Source organism: Mus caroli, chromosome 4, assembly GCF_900094665.2.
Source record: "Mus caroli chromosome 4, CAROLI_EIJ_v1.1, whole genome shotgun sequence".
Taxonomy (NCBI): domain Eukaryota; kingdom Metazoa; phylum Chordata; class Mammalia; order Rodentia; family Muridae; genus Mus; species Mus caroli.
Genome location: NC_034573.1, coordinates 82,145,012 through 82,157,740, shown reverse-complemented (window position 1 = coordinate 82,157,740; position 12,729 = coordinate 82,145,012).

Below are 12,729 nucleotides of genomic sequence, written 5' to 3'. Positions count from 1 at the left end.
CACACACTGTGGGGCTTTTATTCTGGCTCTTGTGTTTTTCAAGTCACTTACCACAAGATGAGGTTTTAAATGCTATGAAAATTGGCTTTCTATATACCAGAGCTCAGTATGCTTGGTGACTCCCAGAGCAAAACAAAAACGGGTTTTATTGATTTAGTGGCATGAGACTATCATTCTTTCTGTTTCCATGACAACTCAAAAAAAAGAAGTGATTTGCCTGAACTTCACTGTTCTCATAGACTCTTCTGTGACCAATTCCTTATCTTCCTTTTTTTTTTTTAATGATTACAGCTTCTTTCCCTAAATGTTATTGCTATTTTCCTCACTTTATAGCAACAAGAATCATTTTTCTACTGAGAATAGTTACAGTCATTCTGGCTTTTCTTTTCTTTTAATTTTATTTTAATATTTTGTAGAAGACAGACCTTCCTCCCACAGTAGAATCCCTGCCAGAAAGAGAATACCACAACTACCACCCATCAGCCCACTTCCCCTACTCTTCTCACCCTAGGAGTAAGAAAGCCCAGACATTTATCTGGATATAAAACCTGCCTTGCCTGAGAAAGTATGAAACTCAGAGACAAGAGAGGAAATGCTTCAGACAATAGCAGAAGCTACACAGTTCATAAACTCTCAACTTCAAGCCACACCCATTTGTGGAATCTTGGGCCAGTAAACACACAGTGCTCCTAGCACCGTGACTTACAGGAGACGGAAAGAGAAAAGTCGTCTGTCTTAGAAGCTCAACTCCAAATATGATGCACATAAAAGTGGAACACTCACTTTTAGGACCCAGACACTACACAGGGAAGTTCTTTGCTTCTTAACAATTTGTGCTTTCATGGACCATGATCGCAACAGCTCTGTAGAGCCTCCAATATGATCAGTACTTCATATAGAACCATTAAAAAAAAAGACTGAGGGCAGGGACCATCTGTCTGGAAACCTTCACCAACTGGCCATGACAATTTACAAATGACCCTTGAAGGTCAGTGGAAGCATACTCCAGCAGATCACACATCTGGAGAATTCAAAGTTAATAAAAGAAAGCACTATCAGGAAACCCTAAATCGTCTCTATGAATTATATTTACAAATGAAATCTTAGTGTTTAGTCTTGTAACTGTAAAAGAAAGCCTGACTAGGCAGGAAGAAATGTTCAACATGTAACATAAAATAACACTGAAAAGCATTATGATGAATAAAGAAAAGGCATCGTGATGATGCAGATAAGCTCAAGTGGTCCCTCTTCCCCCACCCTCGCCAGCTTCCCCTAACTGATGCTCTAAGAACTTCCAGAAAGCTTTCAGTCTCCTTCCTTCCTCTATTGTGTCTCAAGACCAAATCCAGAAGACACGCCTGCCTCTCTCTACCTCCTTCTAATAAGACAGCCTGCCTAGGAACTCACCACTAGAATTTACAGAGGATCTCCTATTTTCATGCTTCCTATTGGTCATGCTAATGTCCTTCTGTGTCACCTTGGACTGAGTCATAGCCTTTCTTCTAGTCAGTTAAATGCTTCCAGTATAAATAGACAGTTTATAGGTGACCTCCCAAGACCTCTAATTTGGGTGTTTTTAATAATCCCCAGCACTAACTCCCTTTATCACCATTCAGGTACACCTAGAGGCTGAGAATCAGTATTCAGCTCTTCTCTTTGGAAAAAGAAAAAAAAAAGCCAAGGTTGTAGAAGAGACTTCCAAAACATACAGCCTATTGCTATTGCCCTTTGTTGCCCTCCACAGAGAGATGGAAAGTCCCATTCCTGAGGACATCGTGCACATCAGAAACTGAGCCCAGAGAGCCCTGAGCTAGACCTGGCTTGAATGGCCCTCCCTGAGGACTAGCTTTCATGGTACCAGAAGAAGCCACGCAAGCTTCCAAAGAAGGACAGAAAACAACAGTCTTAGATGGCAATGAACCACAACACCGACCAGCACAGCATGATATCCCCAATGGTTCAGTGGTGGCACACATATGTTGTCAGGAACCAAAGCTCTCTAATTGGTATTAAGATCCATGCAACAAGAGGGAAACCATGACTGGTGCTAGAACGCTAGCTAACAACTCAATGCTAGTGAAATCAGCTAACTAAACCAGCATAATCCTTAACAGCTGTCTATAAACATCTGTCCTTATACCCACAGATAAACATAGTCTTCATGATCACCAAGAAAACACCTCTTTGCAACTGATGAAAATGACTACAGAAACCCACAACTAATCAAAAGGAAAAGTTATAGGGCCAGTCTTGAGAGATTAATCTAAGAAACACTCCCAGGCTAAGGCTCAGGGAACATTGAAAAAGAGGTGACAGACAGAATGTGAGAGCCAAAGGATCTGAGAGTCTGTGTCTCCAAGTAACATCAGAAGCTACACCCATAAAGTCTCGCCAACATGACCATCCAAACATGAGCTGCAAAGGGATAACATTAAAGGACATGCCAAACTGGACTGGGGCAGGGCTGGTGGAAAGGGCAGATGCCTCAACCCTACACAAAGGCAGCTGAGGAAAGGTAGGAGCAGCAGAGGTAGTCTCCCTTAGGGAAGACACACCAACTGGTTGTCCAGTGCTAAATGGTCATCCCTAAAAATATACAAACAAGTAACATTCTACAGACTGAACAGTTTATATTTAGGAATAAATATATATGTGTATATATATATATATATATATATATATATATATATACAGACACATATATAATAAAATTAGTAAAGCAAGAGGCAATAAAGTTGAAAGATAGGTAGTGAGGAGTATATGGAAGGGTTTGGAGGAAGAAAGTGGAAAGGAGAAATGTTGTATTTAAATTATGATCTCAAAATAAATAAATAAGGTCAAAGCTTGTTCTCAACCATCCTTAGCTAGTACATTCCCATACTATATAATTTATCTTTTCATGTTTCTATATTTTTGGAAATAGTAGATAGATCCACAATTTTTAAAATTATCTTGCAAAAGCATATACAAATAAAAGGACTTGATACATCACAACCACTAACAACTCTTCCTTCTTTGTCGTTCAGACTTTTAATGTGAATGCACATACATAATGAAACATTGGGGGTTTTTTCCTGAATTTTGAGGGAAGGATTATGGTATAAAAAAAGAAATGTAAAGTTATAAAAGCTGGCTCTTTCATATAACACTGTCTTAGAGATCTCCATAAATACACATATAAATCCTATTTTATTTTTTCAAATTTTATATACTTAACTCCATAAATAAATAATAATTCATTCAATAGTTTTGCTGTTTATGGATACGCTTTTTTATTTTATGGGTTCTGTAATTAGTATAACTGTAAAATTGTATACACACACAAACACACATATGCACACATAAACATACCAATAGGGGGTTCACTCTGTAACACAGGCTGGACTCAATTGTAAATTCTCCTACTTCTACTGCCTGTGTGGTGGAACTGCAAGTATATACCAAAGGCCTGTCCTGTTCATATACATTTGTGTACTTGTCTATAAAACAGAGGACTCATATTCCATTTGGTAAATGTCTTAGTATAGTTTCCATGGGTGTGATAAAACACCATGACCAAAAGCAATGTGGGGAAGAAAGAATTTATTTATTTTAGCTAATACACACATATACCATGGCACATGGAGGCCACATGACTATTTGTAGGGGCTGCTTCTTTTCTTCCACCATGTGGGTTCCAAGGATTGAACCCAGGTCCTCAGGATCAGAGGCAAGCATCCTTACTTGAGCCCCCTTGCCCACTCAACTTTCATGTAGTCTAGGCTTCTTTTGTGAAGCCCATCCCTGTAGTGATGGCTCCTGACACTATCAATCCCTGTATCATTGTGCTGGTAGAACCTGGAAAGAGGCGTTCCCACTCATGAGAGAGTTGCACGTGGAAACGTGGAAGAGAAAGCTGGAAAAATAATACAAACGATAGAACCCTGTTTTGTGAAGCTTCAGAGCAGAGCAAAGACTCTCTCAGGGCAGGTTATATGATATTTTGAATTACAAATATGTAGTTTCTGGTCAAGTGGGGTTGTAGGATCAGCTGCAACAAGAGAGCAGAACTACTGAAGTGAAACTTTTGGCTTTACTGTAGCAATGGATGCTAATTGGCTAGGCTCATGGCTGTCACATCAGCTGGGATTAAGATGAGACCAGCATCAATGAGATTAAATCTTCCTCAGGATGAGCACACACATAGCTGGAGGCAAGGCTACTTCTCATGCTTGGTGGTCAAACTTGTTAACATGCAAGAGTCTACCAGATGAAACTGGTCTCGAAGGAGTGTAGTGGTTCTGGAGAGCAGCAGAAACTTGGCACTAGGAGAGGTCACTGGTGAAGGTATGAACTATGGAGGCTACAGAGTATTGGAAAAGTCAGTCGGATGGGCACCTAGTATAGCAGCAACTAAGGTGTGGGGCCAACCTATGTCTATGAGCCAGGCTATGTGTGCAGAGCCTGTAAGGTGGAGCTGCACAAGCCCTTTGGGACCCAGATATTGAGTAAATCCCAGATGCAGTACATTGAGCTACAGGATTGAATTTACACATTTGGAGTTTGGCTTTGCTTTGTTTAGATTGTGATTATGCCCAAGTTCTTGTCTCTTGAAATATGGTATAACTTATTGTTGGTTACACAGGAGTCCACCATTAAGAGACCTTGGGTTTTAGAAAGACTTCAGACTTTTAAAAGATGTTGAATATTTAAAAATGACATAGAACTTTGGAGTGATAGAACTTTTTAAGACTATGGAAATTTTAAAGTTATTTATGTTTTATATTTTGATAATAATAACATGAGATTTGGGAGTCAAGTTGAGATTTCATGTTTCAAGTTGACAATGAGCCCATTAAGCTGGTCGGTTTTTGTCAACTTGACACAAACCTAGATGTCTAGGAGAAGAGAGAATCTCAGCTGAGATTGCCTCAATAAGCAAGTCTGTGGGACAGCATTTTAATGGTCCATGTGGGAGGGCACAGCTCACTGTGGGTTTGGTCTTTTGCTATGCTAAATACCGTAGGTTGCTCCCAGAGACCACACATATACCCAGGTGATACTATGTGGCCTTGCCCCCCAAGTTATCCCTTATTGTGAATAAAGATGTGGACAGCCAATAGCTGAGCAGAAGAGACACACGCAGAGTTTAAGGTTCCTGGGCTTGGGGTCAGAAGAGAACCATGGAGGTGGGACAAAAAGAAAGTGGAGAGAGAAGCAGCTGCCATGGGGTAAGAATCTTAAAATAATGGTCATGTGGGTTGGCTAATTGGAGTTAATAGTAACCCAGACCTACAGGGCAAATTATATAATGGGATTATTGTCTAGTAAATAGATATAATAGCATAGAGGATAGATATCTCCACAGCTTTTGTGTTGATTAAGTCTTATTATAAATATAAAGGTTGTGTGTGTTTTTTATCCAGGAACCAAATGGTCAAAGACAAGGTAGAAAGTCTGGATTGGAATTAAATATTTTCAGCAACAATGGGTGGTATCCCATGGGCAGGTAGTCCTACACTGTATCAGAAAGCAGGCTCAGCATGCTATGAGCAAGCAAGAAAGTAAGCAGCATTCCTCCATGCCTCTGCTACAGTACAGTCCTGCTTTGGCTACTCTCTCTGTACCATGACCCAAGATAAGTAAGCCAAATAAACTCTCTCTTCTCCAGGTTGGTTTTGGTCATGGTGTTTTATCACAGCAATAAAGCAAACTAGGTGGCAGTACTAATTCAGAGCAAAGAGTTAACATAAGAACCAACACACACACAACATGAGATATGCGGCAGAGGCATCTTTCAGTATAGCATTCTGCTGTTTCTGCCTCTTTTATATTTCACAAAGACAGAACTTATTAACCACAATTTTCATACTGCTAGATAACATGTTAAGGAGACTGCCAAAGTCCCTCATATTTTTATAACTCTTCTTTGAATGTAGAATGAGAATCAGCTGCCTTTCTATATGCTTCTTTGGTTGTATTATCTTCACTGTAACTTCTAAGTTACAAGAATGGGTTTAGCTGGATAATGGTGTCACTTGCCTTTAATCTCAGCAGTAGGAAGGCAGGGGCAAGCAGATCTCTGACTTCAAGGGTCAGCCTTATCTGCAGCATGAGTTCCAGGACAGCAGGGCTATACAGAGAAACCCTGTTTCCAAAAACAAAACAAAACAACAGCAAACAAAAAAATGAATTTGACTTTTCAAGCAACCAAGAAAATCATAGCCAAATAATATAAAAAATAAAACTGAGCTATGGATATAGCTCAGTAGATGAAATGTTTGCCATGGAAGCAGGAAGACTGGGTCTTCTGTAACTACATAAAAACCAACTGGGCAATCCCAGTGATTGGGAAGTGGAGACACAGGATCTCTGGAGGCAGATTAGCTAGTGATCTTAACCAAGCCTGCAAGCTCCAGGCTCATCAAGACATGGCTTCAGTACATAAATCAAAGAGCAATTGAGGAACACACTTCAAGTCAACCTCTGTGTGCAAATATACAAACCAAATCGAATAAGTACATACATGCACATGCAAAAAAAAACAAATAAAATGAAATTAGTTATCAAGCAATATAGAATTGTGGCTAATAATTTCTGTCTTTGTATATATATGGAAAAGATAGAAAGAGGCAGGCAAATAGAAAGAGTTGGTAGCACCATAAAAGGTTTTGATGTATGTTTCCAGGAAGGATTTAAGTATGTTTTCTGCCAGTATGTCTGAAATTTTCCCAAGGTCCTGGATCTGAGGGACAATTCCCATTGGGATGCAGACACTGTGGCATGTTTGCTTTAAAGGACTGATGATTTTATAGCTACAACTCATAAAGCTGGCGGTCATAAAACACCTAGCTCTCTCCTGGAGGCAGACCACACTGACTATGTAAATACTGCTATCAACTTCCCACTTAGCTGAAACCACTTTGGGCTGTGACATGGTGAAAGACTACTCTACCCCATAGCCATGGTCCTTTTTTGTTTAATATATATATTAAGTGAGGAAGGACTGAGATATAAAAATGCTTTCCTATACTGAAGGGAACATAGCACTAGGGGCACTTTTGTTTATTATAAAATCAGAGAGAGAGAGACTATTCTGCCTCCGCTTTCCATCTGGGGTTTGCACAATGACTACACGCTTCGTGGCTGCCCATTTCCTGACAGATCTGTTTTTGTGACAATTCAGTTTCAACCAACTTAGCTTTGCATTCTTTCACTTCCCAGTGGGGCTTCACAATAGACTGTTTGATTATTGAAAGCTCTTAGCCTAAACCTCCTTTTCTACCCTCATTATCTCCACACTTCATTTTCCCATTTCCACCACAATCCCCTGATGTATGAGTTAAAATCCTGAACAAAGTCGAGATTTTAAGTCACACATATTGATTCAAATCTCAGTCCTTAGTAATGACCTCAGAAAATAAAATTAAGCTTTTACAAGTTAAAAAAAATGCTGTTTAAATTTTTCTAAATTATGTAAGCAATGTATACCTATAAAAAACTGGGGGAAATCATGGCACAAGGCCAATGATTATCAGCTGGTTTGCTTACATATGCAAATGATGTATTCATAAGTCTTAGAAAGGAAACTAACACAATACTTATTATTCTATAGCTTTTGTTCTTTACATCATTTCAAGTAAATAACTGTCCACCTCAACACTTCTATCAATAGTGACCAAGAAACACATGACTGTGTAACGGTCAATGTGCTGTCTATGAGTTGACCATGAGAGGGTCTCCATTTGGCTCTTTCTCTCATTGCAGTCATCTGTCCTCATTGTCCCGCACAGTGACACAGATAAATCTCTTCCCCTTGCCACACAATGGCTCTTAAATACTAATAATAGTCTCTGCTCTCTGACCCCTTTGCCTCAGAGCTGTACTGCCTATGAATTTTCTGTCTTTGTCCTCAGAGCTGTACTGCCTATGAATTTTCTGTCTTTGTAAGTTTATTTGCTCAGTGTCATCACATCTGGGCCTGGAGTTTTCATAGGAACAGCACCTGCCAACCTACTTCTCTGCCCTGGAAGCTTCCCTCCATCTGCTCCTTATCCTTCAGAGGAAACTCTCTCCCAGTCCTTCTGCTGAGCTGTTAGTTGTTATTCTTTTTTTCATCAGCTTGGCTATAGACGACACTTATGTGCTTGGGTGGAAACTTATACTACTCACCTTAGTCCTGCTGTCTGTCTGTCATAAAACTCACTGAGATTTTCCCACACCTATGTTCAAATTACTATAGTTGCCTAATTCAAATAAACATACTCTAACTCATGCAAGCATGCGTGTGCACACACACAGTACAGACCAATCTCGCTGATAAACATAGACACAAAAAAAAGTCAATAAATACTGGCACACTGAATTCAAGATTACATCAGAAAGAACATTCATTTTGACCAAGTTGTCTTCACTTCACAGTTAAACATAGATAAATCCATTAATGTTATCTAACAACTACATAGATAACAATATGAATCACATTATGATTCAAAGATAGAATCACAAAATTTTCTCAGTAAATACATACAAAAGCCATTGACAAAATTCAACATCCCTTCATGACAAAAGTCACAGACTGGGTAGGGATGGAGGGAGCATGTATCAACCTAACAAAAGCCATCCACAACAAGCCTAAAGCCGATGTCACACTGCCTGCTAAGAGCAAGACACATTGTCTAAACTCCTACTCAAAATAGTGTCTGGACTCTTAGCTAGTACATTAAGACAAGAGAATAATATAAAGTGATATAAATAGGAAAAGATCAAGTCAAACTATCATTATATGAAGATGTCATTATTTTATACATGTGACATTAAAGACTCCATCAAAAACCTCAAAGAACTGATAAACCCTTTCAACAAAAGTAGTGGGATACAAAATTGAATGATTTCAGCACTATTTTCTCCTTAATATTAACTGTATTAAACCAATACATTTAATGTGCAACAGTAATGTGCATTATTAATCTCAAAGGCTTAATTTAAAAATTAAGAACAAGTGTAGTTGCACTACAATATAAAAAGGAAGTTGTGCTCAGTTAAGGTTTATTTTCTTATAAGATTGTAAGTTTCTTCTATATTTTTTAAGTAGTTGTATTCTCTTTTTTGGAACCATAAAATACCATATTGAGTGAGGTAACCCAGATGCAGAAAGACCAACACTGCATGTTCTCTCTCAGCCGTGGTTCCTGCTCCAGATCTTCCGAGGTGAGTATATAGCCTGGAGGAACCGCAGAATCCATAACAGTAAGAGACTGTAGATCAGGAGTGTAGCTCTAGAGAAGGGAATCATGGGGATTAAAGTGATATAAAGGGGAAATGGTAAAAACAGGAAATGGAGCTTAAGCAGGGAGCAAGGAGGGAGAACAACACAGAGAAGGTGGAGATGGATAAAACGCACTAAAGACACTTGAGAAAGCCCTAGGGCACCATATTATTGTACAGGTACCTAAAATCACATATAATACAAGTAGGTATATGTGAGTATATATAGGTACATAACTTAAAAAAACATTATACCACTTTGAGTAATAATACTCGTCACAAAAGCCATAGATAGATTAACAAACAAAAACTGCAGAAACCTCCTTTCAAGTTGTTCATTGGAGTAGTCCAAAATACTCCCCAAATAACGTAGGCTATAGCTTTTCTCCTAATTACCACCTAGTGTTGAGGGTTATCCCCTGTTGCTGAGGGCACAGCATGCTTCAGACACAGAAGTGAGAGGCAGTAAAACTAGAAATGACCTGAAAGCCCCCTCCCTGAGGACCAGCTTTCAAGTAGCAGAAGATGCTATGCGAGCTGCCAAGGAAAGAAGCAATTCATTTCATTTATTTTTAGGCAGCTGTATTCTTTTTGTGGAGCCAGGAAATATCATATTGAGTGAGGTAATTAAAAGTCTTACCCAACTGTGACATCTATGAACTCCAGCAATGCCCAGTCCAGCAAGCTATTCCTCAATGAGCAACAGTAGTAATTATGCCTTGGCAGTAACCAAAAGCTATAAGCCCCTCTGAACAAGAAAGAAATCATGCCTGGTACTTTAGCCCTGGTCAGCTTTATTTTTTAATATGTCTCTCTGTATTAGATGTGTGGATTTTTTAAATCTAGAACCAAAGTCTTTAGGTTAAATTTTAGTCACTTCAGAGTAGCATTACACCTCTGTGCTTTTCAGTTTCTTCATTGGTAGGTTAAGGGTAATAGTTACTGCAATCTAAGGTTGCTCTTAGGATGACTAGCAATGCATGGACAATGCCTACATCAGCCTCGGCACCATGTAGAGACAATGCTTTGGTCTCTGTAGTGGAAATGGTAATAACAAGGACAGGAATATAGAGGAAACCCCAGAAGAGGTGTATGAGACCCTATCACTGTAGAGTAAAGTTTTGTTTCCTTCATCCTGCTTATCTACATAGAAACAATCATTAGAATGTAATTTTAATATTTTAAATATTAATGGTAATGTTTTTAGGCAAGAAAGTAAGCTTGGGCAGATTCTACTCTGGCTCTGCCCTGCCCTTTATTTATACACTTGGGAAATCACCCTTTGTCTTCCTGTGTTTCATTTCTCCAGTCTGTAAAATGGGAAGGGAATGGCCTAGGTACATAATCACAGAGCCCTCCACATGCTAAAAAGAGCCCTCCACATGCAGTGACTCATTGGGAAACACTTATGATTTCCCATGTTCTCTGGGTACCTAGATATCTGCTGCAAGTGGCCAGCCTAACACAAAATATAAATGCAGACTGTGGCCCTTTGACTCGCAAGTCAACTAAACACATGAGGGTAGCTTATGCCTATGCCAGAGGCTGACTTGCTTTTTATAAAATGCTTTAGCACTGAGAAAGCAGGACTCCAATGTGATCCTAAGAAACCAAGAAAAGAAATAAGAAAAGGATAAAACAAGGACATTCATGTGTATGGAAAATATATAATAGAGATTGTTATAATATAAATCTTATTGAGGCCTCACAATAACTTAGGTAAAAGGTTTTATTGCCCATATTTCAGAGATGAATTCCTCAGAGAGGTTCAAAATTAGTCCCCAAGACCACAAGCTATTAACTTCAAAAGCAGGATTTGAGAAAGGCTAGCTAAGCACAGTTTCAAGTTCCAGATGAGATCTGAGCTCTACTGGAACTGGGACATTTTAACTTAGCCACTGAACTTCAAGCATGAAGTGCTCTCTGCCTGAGTAGTGTTACCAAGGCCATGTGTGGTAAGGGAATTCACTTTATTATGGACAACTAGCCCATAGAGGGCGATGTCCTTCAATCATGACTGACTCAGTCTGGCAAACATCTTCAAAGCTTTAATCACCTCGTATTTCAAAGGTGTCCTGCTGTGACCATACTTGGCAAGTCTACTTGGGAGTTGACTGAAACAGCTCAGTAGCAGTGAGAGTTCTTCCATACCCACAGAACAGCAGAGAGAAGGATCTGAGAAATGGACACTGTTTTCGGAAGACATTTGGGAAATGAATAATGCGACTTTTTTTCCCTCCTGTTCCTCCCCTTTTTTCACCAACACACTCCTGGGCTCCCCTGATTTGATGGATCACAGACCAAGGGCACGTGAAAGTAAAGTCAGCATGGTATTCACCGCCACCAAGTTCTCAGCCACTGGACTGGAACATACGTGCCTCTTCAAAGGAAGTGGCGTAAAGAGGAGAGAGCAATAGAGCTGCAGTCTTGAAATCCAGGAACCTTTACAGTGTTTGGACAACCCCATTAAACTAGAATACTTGACCTTGAATAAGCAAAATCATAGTTAAATGTTAAAGATACAGGTCCATTATCTTCACTGTGGTCAGAATAGACACTTTCTATATGCCACGTAAAGAATAAGATGCATTATTGCCTTAGGGCCTCACGATTTTATGAAGTAAGCACGATTATTATACCCATACTCAATGAGGGAGTTGAAGCACAGAAATGTTGGGTAACTTTCCAAATATCACAGGGGATGGGGTGGGGGAGGTGGAAAGGTGCTGGGATAAGAATTCTCATTATCCCAGTGGCTACACTCCAATGCTGGCACGTCCTCAGGGTTTCTGATTGCCTCTGGAAGGCAGCCATAGTCTCGGTAAGTGCCAATAAGTGAGAATTGTTTAAACAAATCATTTTCACGAATTCCCTGACCCATTTAAGCAGTTCTATATTAATCAGCTGCTGTGATGAAAATAGACACAGGACTGGTGGCCATACTGGTTAATTTCCAGGACATTTGCTTGCTGTTGGGTCACAGACCACACAGGTGGAGCTGCTATGTCCTATGATGCTCGGACTTAGGGGGTCAAGTTTCACTGCTCTGATACAAGGGTCTGACTGTGACGTGTGTAGCTATTGAGAAGGAAAGGTGGAGAAACTGCCTAAGCAAGGACTCCTACCAATTTATTTCAGGGGCACAAATCCACCCTCTTAAAACCTTGAAGTTCTTTCTTTTTCCCCCAAGCATTCCTCCTCTGCAAGCCAGCGACTGATAAGGAATGAGAACAGAAAGGCAGGAGCCTTACTGTCTCAAGTGGCTTATTGGCATCTCTGAAATTTTCACACAGGGTGGCACCCGTTGGAATGGTTTATACCCTTCAGAGCAATAAAAAAAATTGTATCCCTCCTCCCTCCTCGGTGAGGCAGGAAACATACTAAAAATATTTTAAAAGAAACCTCCTTTGCTCACTGTCTCTCTCTGTCTTTGACTCTCTGTCTTTGTCTCTCTCTGTTCCCCTCACTCTGTTTCTATTTCTC